This window comes from Suricata suricatta, chromosome 2 (genome assembly GCF_006229205.1).
Source record: "Suricata suricatta isolate VVHF042 chromosome 2, meerkat_22Aug2017_6uvM2_HiC, whole genome shotgun sequence".
NCBI lineage: Eukaryota > Metazoa > Chordata > Mammalia > Carnivora > Herpestidae > Suricata > Suricata suricatta.
Window position 1 is genome coordinate 162,993,730 of NC_043701.1, and position 14,496 is coordinate 163,008,225.

General features: G+C 41.8%; 1 protein-coding gene across 1 annotated transcript in view; it reads left to right on the top strand.

Annotated features, from left to right (window-relative positions):
* The window catches only part of SORCS3 (sortilin related VPS10 domain containing receptor 3), a 585,972-nt gene that overhangs the window by 413,867 nt on the left and 157,609 nt on the right, over positions 1-14,496 (top strand). The gene's annotated exons all lie outside the window — the stretch shown is intronic.

Genomic DNA, 14,496 nt, shown 5'->3' on the forward strand with positions numbered 1-14,496 from the left:
GTTTGTTATTCACCTCAGCTATAGCCTTTTCTAACTCATCAGTTGATTCTTTGATGCTTTTCTCAACCCCAGCGATTAATTTTATGACCAGCTTTTTAAATTCTTGATCTGATATGTTGTCTAGATCTGCCTTGAGCAGTTCTGTGGCTGTGACTTCCTCCTGGAGGTTCTTCAGGGGAGAGTTTCTTCGTTTTGTCATTTTTGCTAGTTTTCTGTCTCTAGTCACCTTTAGAAAGCTCATTGTGCACTGTGCACCTATTAATTTTTCTCTGTTAAAGGAGGCTTATTGACTTTCCAGGGCCTGTCGTTTCAGGAAATATTCTCTTAATGGTGTCTCTCAGTTTCTCTTGTTGTGCCTGTGAGTATTTTATTTCCCTACTCTGCAATATTTGGGACTCGCCTTCTTGCACACTTTGGCTTGTTTCTTGGTGTAGTCCTAAGAAGGAAAACAGACAGACAAACACGGAGGGAACAGAAGCACACATACACACTGACAAATAAAACAAAGAAACACATTAAAGGGGGAAAGAAAAGAAAGAAAATGGGAAGGAAAGGGACAAACAGAAGAGAAGAAGAGAAAATAAAAAGAAAAGAGAAAGAAGAAAAAAATTTAAAAAATATATAAAAGGGGGTCGGAGACAACAAAGGACAGTAGACAGTTGAAAAGTGTATGACCAGTTGAGGGGAGAGGTAATGAAGAGATACAGGAGAATATATCTGGGTTGCAAGAAGGTGAAAAAGTAAGGGAGAAAGGAGAAAGGAAAATAAGGAGTAAAAATTTAAAAGAATTAAGTAAAGAAAAAGGAAAAAAGGTAATAATAACAAAGAAATAAGTACAAAAATGTGAAGAAAAAAATTTTTATATATATAAAAAAAAGAAAAGCAGCAGCTCCCCCTCCTGGATAGGCGTGGTTTGATGTGGTAGTTCTTGGAGGCTGTTCTCGGAGGTTCCGCCTTGGTGTCTATGGAGATTAGAATGGTGGCACACCAAGCTCAGCTAAACTAAGCAGGTAGGCCACTCTAATGAGTCTGATCTCCTTGGGCTGCAGTTGAGCCAAGTTGTATTTTCCAGGCCCGCCTCGGTTCAAAGTTCCAGTCCATGCACGTTTGTGCTATCACAGATGAAATGTATTTGTTTTGGTGGCTGGCTTCTTAGGGGGAGGAATCAGTTTGTCTTGGCTCAGGCAGGGATTTCAGCTGCCCCTGCCTGAGGTGAAATGAGCAGCAGGAGGTGAAGTGCGCACCTTCACAGACCCAATTGCGGAGTCCCCACCCCCAGCCAGGATCACGATTGCAATGGGGGAAAGAAGAAAAATTGAGTCTCTCTTGGCTTCCAATAGCTGTTGCTCAAGGCGCTGTGTGCTGCTGGAAATGAGCTGGGAGCTCCTGCAGCCTAAGCGCGTGCCCAGGCCTCCACCCGCCGTGGACTCCCTGTTGGTGGTCGCGTAGGTGTGGGCCTTATTTTTTCCTGTGGGCACCTGGGATTCGGGATTCACGCAGCCAGTGCAGGGGGCAAGATGCGCTGTGGAAATGTGGTGCGTGGTCCCGTTCCCAAAACCAAGTTCGAAGTGCGCGCCCCTGGCACAGCCACAGCTGCTGCTGATTCCCCGCCGAGATGGCTTAGGGCTGGAAGCTGTTCCTTCCCTTGCGCCACCCAGGTTCGGGATTCCGGCTACCCAGCAGTTATCTATGAAGTGGGTTTCTCTCTCCAAGCGTGGCCAAGCATTCTTTACCTCTTCCCCAGTGACAGTACTATGAACGTGTTCAGACTCTCTGTCTCTTCCCTTTGTCTCTCGGGCTCTGCGCACTTGCCCCACATTGGGCTGGGGCTCCTGCCTCCCCTGCCTGTCCCAGGCTGGCCCGTTTTCAGATTTCCCCAGTTCGCACTCACTCACTCAGGTATCCTTGAGGTTCTTTTCTTTCTGGAGTCTGTATTTTCTCCTTCCGCTCTTGCTGATGAGAGTAATGTCCTTCTCAGTTTGATAGATAGGGTGGATGGAATTTACAGAGCTCCCTTCCTCTCCGCCATCTTGGCTCCACCCCCCCAAACCTAGATCTTAATTTCAGTTTTTCCACTGAGGGGCTGTGTTTCTAGGAAAGCAACTACAATTCTTGGGATTCCTGTTCCATAATTGTAAAATGAAACAGAATTTATAATTTATTCACTTTTCTTCCTAATTCTTTTATAAGGTATTTACTGGGCATCCACTGGATGGTAGTCATACTGGGCATCCACTTGATGGTAGTCATGACCTGCATTTTTAGAGATATAAAGAGGGAATAAGACATGGTCTCTGTCCCCCACCCCCACCCAAGTCTGTATTCTAAAAGGGAAAAGGCAGACAAATGACCCAGCACTTCCTGAATAGCTGATAGCCTTCTCATAGTCAAACACAGAACATGCTAGGAAGCCACAGGAGAGGGGTCTTCCTTATATTTGGGATATTTGAATTCAGTAGAAACCTCGATTTTTCTAACCCTTTTGTTTTGTGATTCATATGTCTAAAAGGAAAATAACAATTCTCTGAAATTTTTAAAAGAACTGGTAGATTTAGATAATAGTTATTTTTCCTTCCCCTGACTTTCCTTTGTTATTCCACTTTGTTTTCCATGTTGGAAAGTCTGTTCCTTAATCAGCCCATTTCAGACCATTTACCCCATGTTCTGGATTTGCCAATTACTGCTTTGTAAATTACCCCCCCCCCCAGGTGTCTTGAGCAGGAAAATTGCATTCTCTGTTTCTTCCTGCAGCACAGTTCCTATGGCTGTTTCTATCAACTTAAACATCCATGACCCTCTGGCAAGCCGGTTCCACTGCAGATTCTTGGGATCCATCCCAGAGGTTTTGGTTTAGATTGTCTCCTGTAGGTCAGAGGAGTTGACATATTGATAAACACGCTCATGACATGATTCTGATTCAGATGGCCCCATCAGGAACACTGCTTTGAGGATCGCTAACCTCAGATGATGCCAGGATTACAGCAAGCAGTTATATCCTCATAGGCATGAAGAGAGAGCCTTGGTTTTGGAGTCTGGAATTACCCTGTTGTGAACAATACATGATGATCTCAGCAGCTGGGCTGTCATAGGGCTGGAAATGAGAACATACAAGTAGGGCAAACACTTCTTTCCCTTCTTTTTTCCCATTTTGTCTTTCAACACAAAATCACAATAAATCATAACTAATCAGAGGTACTTTCCAGTCAATATAATGTTCATCGTATTACTCATTGGTGTGAGAAGGAGAGATTCATAAGGAGTAATAGAAATGGTTTGAAACCTGTAACGTTATTCACAGAATAGAAACAAGATATGGCTATGAAACAACAATGAAATGTTCTATGTTGTTCCCAGAGCAAGACAGGGATATGTGGGCATTCATACTCATGTCGATGCAAGAATTTCCATTTCTTATTTATTTTCCCTCTCACATTCACTCCATGGAAATTGAACACTTTCCATGTATAGAAGATAGTGGTTCTCAAAACTTAGCATTAATCATAATCACCTGGAGAACTTACACACACACACACACACACACACACACACGCACGCACGCACGCACGCACAGGGAAGGCCCTGAGCATTGGCCCTTTACAAAATTGTCCTCAAGATTCTAACGTGCATGCAGAACTGAAAACCACTGCACTATATCTGAGCCTCCCCAAAAGGAACATGCACATGAACTATATGGAGAGCTTGTTAAAACGTACATTCCACATTTCTGACAAGCTCCCCGGTGATGCTGCTGGTTTATGGGCCCGAATCTGATCAGCACTCCACTGTGCTAAGCTGTGGGGGATTTACAGATAAACAGGACACAGCCAGCCCTGCCTGGCCCACAGGCTGAGGGGAGAGGCAGATGTAGACACAGATTGTTATTTTGATATAATGTGCTGAAAGCCATCGATTGTCTGATTTAAGTCTCCTGAAGAAAGTGCTATGGGAACCAAAAGGAAGGTGTGCTGAATAATAGTAATTCATAACAGCTGCACTTTCGGTTCCATAGAGGGAAACTTTAGAAAGTGCTATGGGAACCAAAAAGAAGGTGTTCTGAATAATAGTAATTCATGATAACTGCGCTTTTGGTTCCATTGAAGAAAACATTATTAATTATAAAGGAAAGGGAATATAAGGAATTAAGACGGTTTACTATGTCAAATCAGGTATACACAACAACCAACTTCCTGGCTGGGGAAGCCCTGTGGTGAACAGCCCAGTTGGATTCCCACTTGAGGGTCCTGGGCAGAGTATCCTCCCACCACTCAGGTGAGACTTCCAGCTAACTTCCCACCAGGGTGTTGCATATATGACTCAGGTGTGATTCAGGGCTAATCACTAAGTTTGCCTAAGTGCAGTTCTGAATGAGCTGGTTTTTTCTGAGTTTCTCTTCATGTATCTGACAATCTTAGGAGCCTGGGCACCTGTATCTATTCCAGGGGGCCAGCCTGGTCTCACTCAAGGAGGTGAGGCAAGTTAATCCCATCAGGAATAGAAGGGCCAGTCCTGATTCCAAGGCCAGATACAGAGCACAGGCCAACTAAGCCCTCCATGATTGGGTGTGTAAAGCTCTGGGCAGAAATGCATGACAAGTCACACAAACAACTTCTCTGCAGAACAGAAAGGTACCCCAAGTGCTGAGTAGTGATTGAGGGCTGCTCACAAGAGGCCATAGTTTTCATCTTGGGAGATGAGTTGGATTTTCCCAGGAGGATGGTAGAAGGGGGTCAGGAAAGTCACACTAGAGTGGTGCTGTCCAACGTGATAGCTGCATCATCACATGGAGTGCCTGAGCACTTGAAAAATGCTATCCAGATGGAGGGGTGCCATGTGTGCAAAACACACACCAAGTTTCAAAGATGTACTATGAATTAAACGATGGAAAATAGCTCATTAATAATTTTTATATTGACTACATGATGAAATCATAATATGTTGGATATTTGGGGTTAAATAGAAGGTTACAATCAGTTTCACTTTTCTGTTGACTTCTTGGTGTAGTTGCTGAAAAATTGTAAAGGTTATTTTTGGCTTACACTTCTTGTCTGTTAGATGGCCCGTCTCTAGACTACAGGGATAGCAGGTGCGGAGCACAGAGCGTGGCTTTTCAGTACTGTGTGTGACATTGACCATCTTCTTTCTCAAACTGGATCCCACACATGTGAGCAAACCCAACATAAACTGGTCCCTGGTCTTGTTCTGAGGTAGGAATATCCACTCAGGCCCCATCCTGGCCCTTTTTTGGGGGAGTCAGATTTCCAGATTAGGCTGAAGCCATTGAATTCTCTCTTGCCCTGGCAGGGTTTAAACAGGGCAAAGCCAGCCAGTTTGTTTAAAATCATTGTGAAACCTGTTTTTTCCATGCAATTCAGGATTCAAATGACTTTTTCTCCCACTGTCTTCTAGAAATAATTTTTCTTGGAACATCCCCTGTGAATCCTTCCTACCCCCCCCCTTACCCAGTACATACTCAGACACACACACACACACACACACATACACATACCCATATCTTTCATCCAATAGACATTTGGGTGTCAATAGAAAGTGCATCACCGTGATGCCATAAGAGTTGAATTGGAGAATTAATTCTGTCATTTAGAAGCTATTTGACCTTAGATCCCTTCTCTTCCAGTGCTTTATATATTTGAAAATATATGACTATAACATATATAGTTACTTAACTATATGTATTATGGTTATATAATATAAAACTGACAAATATAAGAAGTATTTTTATAACTTTTTTTTCATCAGTGGACTAACAAAGGTGTTATTATAGAGTGAAATTTATAGTGGGGAAGATTTCAGCTCAGTGAACAGAAGAGTAACCATTAAGGGTATCCCAAAACGGCTAAGGCTATTTTGTGAAGTACTGAGTTTCTCTTTAGAAATTATCAAGCATAAGCCATTGGAATGTGTCACAGGGATACCATAGTAAGTGAACCTGGATATAAGCAGAAGCTTCTTAGACCTCTAGACACATTTGAAATTTCTGGAATCAAAACCTGTAGCACATATGCCACCATTTCTTGTCCTGGTGCTGTCATCCCCTGCCATTAATCTATCACTGCACCTTCTCACTAAGCCATGATAAAGCCTAGTACTTCTTTTTAAAACTTTTTAAAGTTTATTTATTTTGAGAGAGAGAAAGAGAGAGAGAGAAAGTGCATATGCAACCATGAGCTGGAGGGGTAGGGGCAGAGAGAGAGAGGAGAGAATCCCAAACAGGTTCAGTACTGACAGTGCAGAGCCTGACATGGGGCTCAAACTCATGAACCATGAGATCATGACTTGAGCCAAAATCAAGAGTTAGATGCTTAACCAATTGAGCCACCCAGGCACTTTAAGCCTAGTACTTCTTAACAGACTCCAGAGAGTCCTAATTAATCAAATGTGTTTGGCACCCAAGGCAAAACTATTAACCCTAAAGCCTAAACTTTAGGTTTAAGGCTCTTAAAGAACCTTAGAGTATTGACTAGTTCAGTAATTTCACACTGTGTAACTCTGAGCTCTAGCAGTGTTCAGAGGGAAACATGGGGATAGGGTGTGGAGTTAAGCCAATGAGATTGCTGAGCTCTATATTCAACTAGAGAAGGTGCACTAAAATTCACTTTCTATATTGAGAAGATAGAATCTTCTTTGCTAAAAGTGTTCCAAGGTTTTTTCCCCCTTAAGTTGAAATAGAAAAGGTACTTTCAAATTGCATCACTTTCAAAAAAGCACAAAAATATGTAACAACTTTCCCAAGGCCACATAGAGAACCATGGATGAGGACTGAACCAGAACCTGGATTCTTGTCTAATTCTCATACTGATTTTCCTCCAAAGGTTAAAAAAATATAATGGTTAGGATCATTGGTCCTGCTGTTAATATGCCTGTGTTCCGGGCACCTGAGTGGCTATCGGTTAAGTGTCTGACTTTGGCTCAGGTCATGATCTCACAGTTCTTGACTTAAAGACCCAATGTCGGGCTCTGTGCTGACATCTCAGAGCCGGGAGCCTCCTTCGGATTCTGTGTCTCCCTCTCTCTCTGCCCCTCTCCTGCTTGTTCTCTGTCTCTCAGAAATAAATAAACATTAAAAAACTTTAAAAAATATGCCCATGTTCCATCCCAGCTCTGTCATTTCCCAGAAGCTGTGGAACAAAGGCAAATCACTTAATTGTTGTGCCTCCATTTCCTCATCTATGAAATGAGGATGATAATAATTGTAACTCCTTATTAGGTTGTTCCAGAATTCAATAAGCTAATACATGTAAGTTTTGCAACATCAGAAGACATAGAGTGAGCATTCAAAAATGTTACTTCTTGGGGCTCCAGGGTGGCTCAGTTGGTTAAGCCTCTGACTTCGACTCAGGTCATGATTTTGCAGTCTGTCAGTTCAAGCCCTGCATTGGGCTCTGTAACAGCCTGCTTTAGATTCTGTGTCTTCATCTCTCTCTGCCCCTCCCCTGCTCTCTCTCTCTCTCAAAAATAAATAAGTGTAAAAAATTGTTTTAAAAAGTTACTTCTTGTTATCATCATCATCTTTGTCATCAGGAAGATTATATCATCATTGTTATCATTGTCACCATCACTGTCATCATTATCATTATCATCATCATTATCGTCATCATTGTCATTATAATTATCATCATTGTCATCATCGTTGTCATCTTTATCCTCATCCCTTTACTGTCATCCCTGTCATCATCATTTTCATTATCACCATCATCATCATTATCATTATCATCATCATCACTGTCATTATCATCGTCATCATTATTATCATCATCATTGTTATCATCACTGTTATCATCATCTAATCATCATATTCAATCAGAGTCAGTTTATTTGGCAATTGGAGTGGAAAGAGCTCTGGATGCAGTATCAGGAGGACTAAGATACTCAAGGTCACTGTGATTTCTAAATCTCTGTAACTGCCAGATTCCCCCTGCATCATAAGAAAGCAGGAGACACTAGAATTCTCCTTTGGGTAATTAGAAGTTTCACAAAAACTCTAGATCTATAAGCACACTAGGCAGGAATGGAATAAGGTAGATAAGCTACCTTTTTCCATTCATTGATTTTGTTTTCTGTGCCTACCAAGTCTCAAGGGCTGTGTAGGCATTTCTAGAATGTGGATGGATGTCCTATATACAGGTTAGCCTGACTCCTCAATCAAGGAAAAGGAGGCTTATAGACTAACTTTTCAAAGTTTTCTGAATCTGCTGGTTTTTACTTATTTGCATCTGAGAGTTAATGCTATTATTCAAAATAAATAGCTCCTGGGTATTTCTCTAAGAGAGGACCTGAGGAACTGATTTGCTTTTTGTTCACAATTTAATTCACTATTTCAAATTTTGACAACATGTATTTTACCCAAAGGGATGGAAATTGAGTGAATCAAGGAAAGTTTCTTTCTCTGAGGTGGCAAGAGGCGTGATGGCTGGGATAGCTTGAATATTTAGTAATCTCAAAGGCAAACCATTGCCACAAGTCACAATATCACTCAACATGACAAAATGTTTGTATTTTTATTGACATTCAATTCGCTTTAACTAGGATTTACTGGGGCTTTAGCATAGGAGTTAGCATAGGAGACAAACAAAGATAACGAAGACTTCATTCCTACTTCTGAGGAGGTGACCCTTTAGGAAGGGTTTGACAGAGAGAGAAATGCTGGATGTAGATGGATGAAAAACTTGCCTTGCTGGATGGGGAAGTTAGAGACTGCCTCCTTAAGCCCTACAAAACACCTGGCAAAAATATAGCTCCTTAGGAAGAAAAGAATGCTAAGGATGTCAGATAATCTCCTTCATTCCCACTGTCCATATTCTCCAGTTCTAAGATCCTCCTCTGTTCAGCGCAGACCCCAGTGCATGTTCACTTATGAATATCCCATTTTCCTCACTGGAAAGTTCACAGAGTGCCTGACACCTGAAGCTTTACTATACTCCTTGACCCAATACAAAGAGGAATGAATCAGTCAGTCTGAAACTACCCCTTCTTGCTATCTGAGACCTTTAGCCCAACATCTGCTAGGTGAGAAGGCATGAAGGCTGGACTCACTAGGGAGATGTTCTTATTTTCCCTAAAGGGTCTCCTAGCAGTAGAACTAGTTAAATTGGGCCAGATATTTCTTTTTTATTTTAATGTTTTATTTATTTTTGAGACAGAGAGAGACAGAGCATGAGAGAGGGAGGGGCAGAGTGACAGAGAAACACAGAATCTGAAGCAGGCTCCAGGCTCTGAGCTGTCAGCAAAGAGCCCAACATGGGGCTTGAACCCACAAACACAAGATCATGTCCTGAGCCAAAGTTGGAGGTTCAACCAGCTGAGCCACCCAGGTGCCCCTGGGCCAGATATTTCTAAAGTTACTGAGTATATCTCTCTATTGACAGTACAGGGAACAAAGCCTTTGACTTTTAGCTTTTGTAAGTGGAACAGTGATAAACCAGCACTTGAAAATACATTAGGAAGACATTTGACATTTAGAAATACGTTAATCATCAGGATAATGATTGACTCTGAACCCCTAGGGAAATCACTCTCTAATTTTCTTACAGGGATATCCAAATGAGTTCTCATTCAATCTGGTCTTTCTAGTTCTTCATTTGAGAACATTTCAAAGGAAAGGATAGTAAATAAAAGATTAAGAATATGGATTAATCAAAGTTAATCCATTAGCATGGAATTACATAGTGCCTTCCATGAGCTTTGCCTACCTAAAAGGCCATGTTCAGCATTCACTCCCTGTTTTGGAATTCCTTCCTCACATGATATACTTTTCCATCTTGTCTAAATACAAAGACTGCCTCCTCCTTCAAGTCCTCCTTGGTTATTCCAGCTCAGATGTTTTTTTTTTTTTTTTCTTACCTGCACACCCAAGCACTTCAAGGAATTAAACAGGGATATGAATTTGGAATATGACTTTACTAGTAGGATCTGTGATATGGTATTTTGATTCTCTGCAGACAAGCAACATTACTTCTTGTTAATAGAAGGTATGAGAGATGCCAAGTGTTAAATTCCCTTCTTTCTCTTTACAAAATAAGAGAGAGGAACCATCTATTAATCTTTTAAAACATATCCAATAATGTGCTAAGAATTTTTCATACATAATCTTATTTAATTTTGATGACATTCCCTGGAAGCAGACACTAACTTACAAGTGTGTCACAGATGAAGAACCATGCTACTTAGTCAAGGGTGATCAACAAGTAGCAGGTCCAGAACTTGAACTCAGCCCATTCTAGCTTCAGAGGACTCCCTCTTAAATACCACACTATGCTCAAGAGATCTGGACCTCTGCCATTTTATCAGGTGTTTGGTGTTATTAAAAGCAAATAAAAAGGCCACAGATATTAGAAGCCTTGCTTGGGATTCAATTTATATAATGAATCTTTCAGTTTCATCTTTAAATCTTCATGACTGTATCCTGCCTCATTTTAGGATAATGTCCAAAGCCTGAATTTGAGAACTTTTGCAAATGTACGGCTCTTGGTGTCCCCTGCTCACTTTTGACACCCTGAGTCCCTTGTCACCCTCGGTCACTTCCATCTGGTAGCCAGGCCTGCCTGATAATTTGCTCTCCCCATTCTGGGTTTTTACCAGGCAGCAGGTAGCATAGCACTTACTATCATGTCTCTGGGTTTTTGAAAAATGAGAGCATTGAGACTTCCAATATATGAGTCCAGCTGAAGACTGCAAGGCCCCTGAATTTTAAGTGGATTTGAAAAACTCATTTTGGTGCTGCTTTCCTGTTAAATTGGACCTTTCGTTCCATGCTGGGCAGGAGCAAGCAGGGGGAGAGCCAAGAAGTAGGATGAGTTTGGCACAAGAGCTCACCTGCTGTGGGCCAAGGTTTAGGTAGGTTTTGATTTTGTTTGGGGCGGCCTTGAATACACTTGATTCTTTTTTTCTTTTCCAAAGTCTCCAAATGGGAGGGTGAATAGTAAATAGACAGGGGGGAAATGAGCCTGTGGGGGAGTGGGGGATAAGCAGATGTCCTCCCGTGCATACTTTGATTAGCAGCCTAAGGAGCTTTCTGAGATGCTGGCTGGCAAGAAGGAAGCAGGTTGTCATGTCAACACTTGTGGTTTCTTTATATGTATTTACTGTGGCTTTCCACTGGGTTTTAGTGCTTTATTCTAGGAGAAAATTGCTAAGGCTTTGTGGGTCCAAGAGTATTCCTGGTGGACAGGCCATGGGCTGCTCGGCACAGCCTGGGCTCCCAGCCTTCCCTCGGCCTCACCCCCAGAAGTGGAAAGCCAGGCCATTCTTGGCTTTCTCTGTGCACAGAGACAAAGAAGAAGGTACAGGCAGGCCATACGTACAGAACAGTGAACAAGCTGGGTTTGCTAACAGGGCAGGGAAGAGGGGGCTGGGGGGAAGGTCTGTCTCTCCTCCGGAGAGGAAGGTAGGGACCAAATTACAGAAGAGGTAGAATGTTTGGATTTAGGCTTGTTTTGTTTGGCTTTTTTATTTGGCTTGCATCCTGTTTTAAATTTAAAGTATCTGTCCATTTAAAAAAACTATCAGGCAATCCCACATTTAAAAGATAGAGGTAGTTAGATTTATTATAAGATACAGAATATCTTATTCCTGTGAGCCAATGATGAACAGACCGTGAAGAGCTGCTCCTCCAATGAAGAGTCAAGTGTTGGCCATTTTACTGCAGTCCCCACTGCTCCTGAGTGCTCCTGGCCGCGAGGCCATGTGCCAACTGCCATTTGTCATCTTCCCCTAGCTCATTGTACCCTTACACATTACTTGTCTGCCTCCTTAGGCATTTGATTTTATTAGGCTTCTTGTAAAAAGCCTTCTCTTCTACAGAACGATGTTTGGACTTTGTCCTAGGGCACTCAGAACTGTTTTGAAGCAGAGGAGATTAGGTCAGGTTTAGGTTTTAGAGAGGACTCTGGCTCCGTGCCTCGGGTCCATTCAGTTCCCAGTCTGTCATGCACATGCAGGCTAGTCATGAAGATGGATGCAGCAGGCCACACGGAGGAGAAGGGCTTGTCCCAGGCAAGTGGCAGGGCTTGTGGGGAGAAGACGAGAGGCTCTGGAGGCACATCAGAGGCAGATAGGTGGGGCTAGGAACCAACTGGATTACATGGCATGTGGAGGGAAGAAGAGTTAAGAGGCTTGTGCTCCTGGGCAGATGATGAGAGTGCTGACGGAAAGAATGAAATCGATGTTTGGCACGTTTGGATTAAGAAGACCAGCGCAAATAGACTTTGTTCAGCTATGGACATCCAGGAAGCAGGAACGTAGCACATAATGAACTCATTTCTTATCCGAATGTGTTGCTTTGTTAAATTAGCATCATATTTATAAGTAAATGTGTGGAACAGCTAGGTACAAATAATATGAGTAAGTCCATTCCTAGTCAGCAGGTCCTTTTGAATCGAAAACCTCTGTCCCATTCAGTGCTGTATTCCTAGTACCTAAGCAACACCCCGTACATTGTTTGTGCCCAAGAAAAACTTGTTGACACCATCAGTAAATTAATTAATTAACAGTAAACAAGGAGAGGCACCTGGGTGGCTCAATCTGTTAAGCGTCTGACTTTTGATCTCAGCTCAGATGATGATCTCACGCTTCGTGAGATCAAGTACCACATCAGGCTCTGTGCTGACAGTGCGGAGGCTGCTTGGGGTTCTCTGTCTTCCTCTCTCTCTCTGCCCCACCCCTGCTCATGCCCTCTCTCTCAAAATAAATAAGTAAACTTTAAAAAAAGATAGACAGGGATAATTAAAAGCATTCATGTTTTAAACTCAATTGTTGAAACTTCTTGCTTATTTAACCTTTTTTGCCTTTATCTCTGCTGCCTGTAAACTCCCCTTCACTGTCACCCATGACACCTGTGCACACATTCAAGGGGGTAATTGCATTAGATCCTTGTAGTGATGAACATGGTTTTAGGTGATAACAAAGACTTCTCTTCTCTACTTTTAATACTAAAATGATTCCTCCTTTTCATTTTGGCTACTTATTATTTTTAAGTACTATTCAGTTATAACCATTTTATTTATTATTTATTTAGGGTTTTTTTTAAATGTTTATTTCTTTTTGAGAGAGAGAGAGTAGGGAAGGGGCAGAGAGAGAGAGGAAGACACAGAATCCAAAGCAGGCTCCAGGCTCTCAGCTGTCAGCACAGAGCTTGATGCAGGGCTCAAACTCACAAATTACAAAATCATGACCTGAAGTGAAGTTGGACACTTATCCAACTGAGCCACCCAGGCACCCCAATTATAACCATCTTAAAAGCGAATGTACAAGGGTGCTTGGGTGGCTCAGTCAGGTAAGTGACTCTTGGTTTCAGATCAGGTTATGATCTCATTGTTTGTGGGTTTGGGCCCTGCCTTGGGCTCTGTGCTGCCAGCACAGAGCCTACTGAGGATTCTCTCTCTTTCCCTCTCTCTCTGCCCCTCCCCCAGTCCCTCTCAAAAATAAATAAACAAACATTAAAAAATAAAAGCAAATGTATACACAGGTTTCTTTGCAGAGATGTCGTTTTTCCTTACAAACAAATTACTGGATGGATTATCTTTCTTGGATGACCCTGTGGTTATAATTAGGATGCATTTTAGAGTCAAAGATTTTTGCATTCAGCAACAGCGTCTGCTCTCATGTTCCTGGTTTGCTTGAGGGGCACTTGACCTGCTGAGACCTTTAGAAGATTTTATAAGTAATTATATAAGAATTATAGATTTTATGTAAGTAATAGGTGAATACATTTTTATTGTAAAAATAATAAAAAATGTATATAACATGCAAAGGAAAGGTCTCACTTCAACATTATTTCTGTCCATTCTTTCCACCCAAAAGTAATCATAGCTAATTTTTATGGGTTCCTTTAAAACTTTTTCTATGCACTGTGGCACAAACCTATACGTTTAAAAAGGCAAGGTTTTCTGGGACATAAATTGTATCATACTACCATATTGCCAAAAAGTTTTTCAAAGGTTATTTGAAAAGGAACAGAGATTCAAGAGAAATCAGCATGTGGATGTGTCCATATCTACTTAATATTTTTTAATGTTTATTTTTGAGAAAGAGAGAGTGTGTGTGCATGTGTGTGCGTGCATGGGTGCACACGATTAGGGGAGGGTTAGAAAGAGCAGGGGACTAGATCTGAAGCAAGCGCTGCACTGCCAGCACAGAGCCCCATGTAGGGCTTGAACTTATGAACTACAAGATCATGACCTGAGCTGAAATCGAGAATTGGTTGCTTAAGTGACTGAGCCACCCAGGTGGTGCCTCTCTACTTAATACTTCTAATTATAGCCTAGCATTCTATAATTTGTGTATCTTAGTTTATTGACATGTTCAGGGACATTTAGCCTGTTTCTGATTTTTCACTGCTATGAACAATGCCCCACTGAGCATCTTTGCCCCTGACTCTTTGGGAAAATATGAGTATTTCTCCAGACGACATCCCTTGCATTAGAATTGCTGGTAAAATATACCCACATTTAAAATTCTGACAGATATTTCAAATGTGTTCTT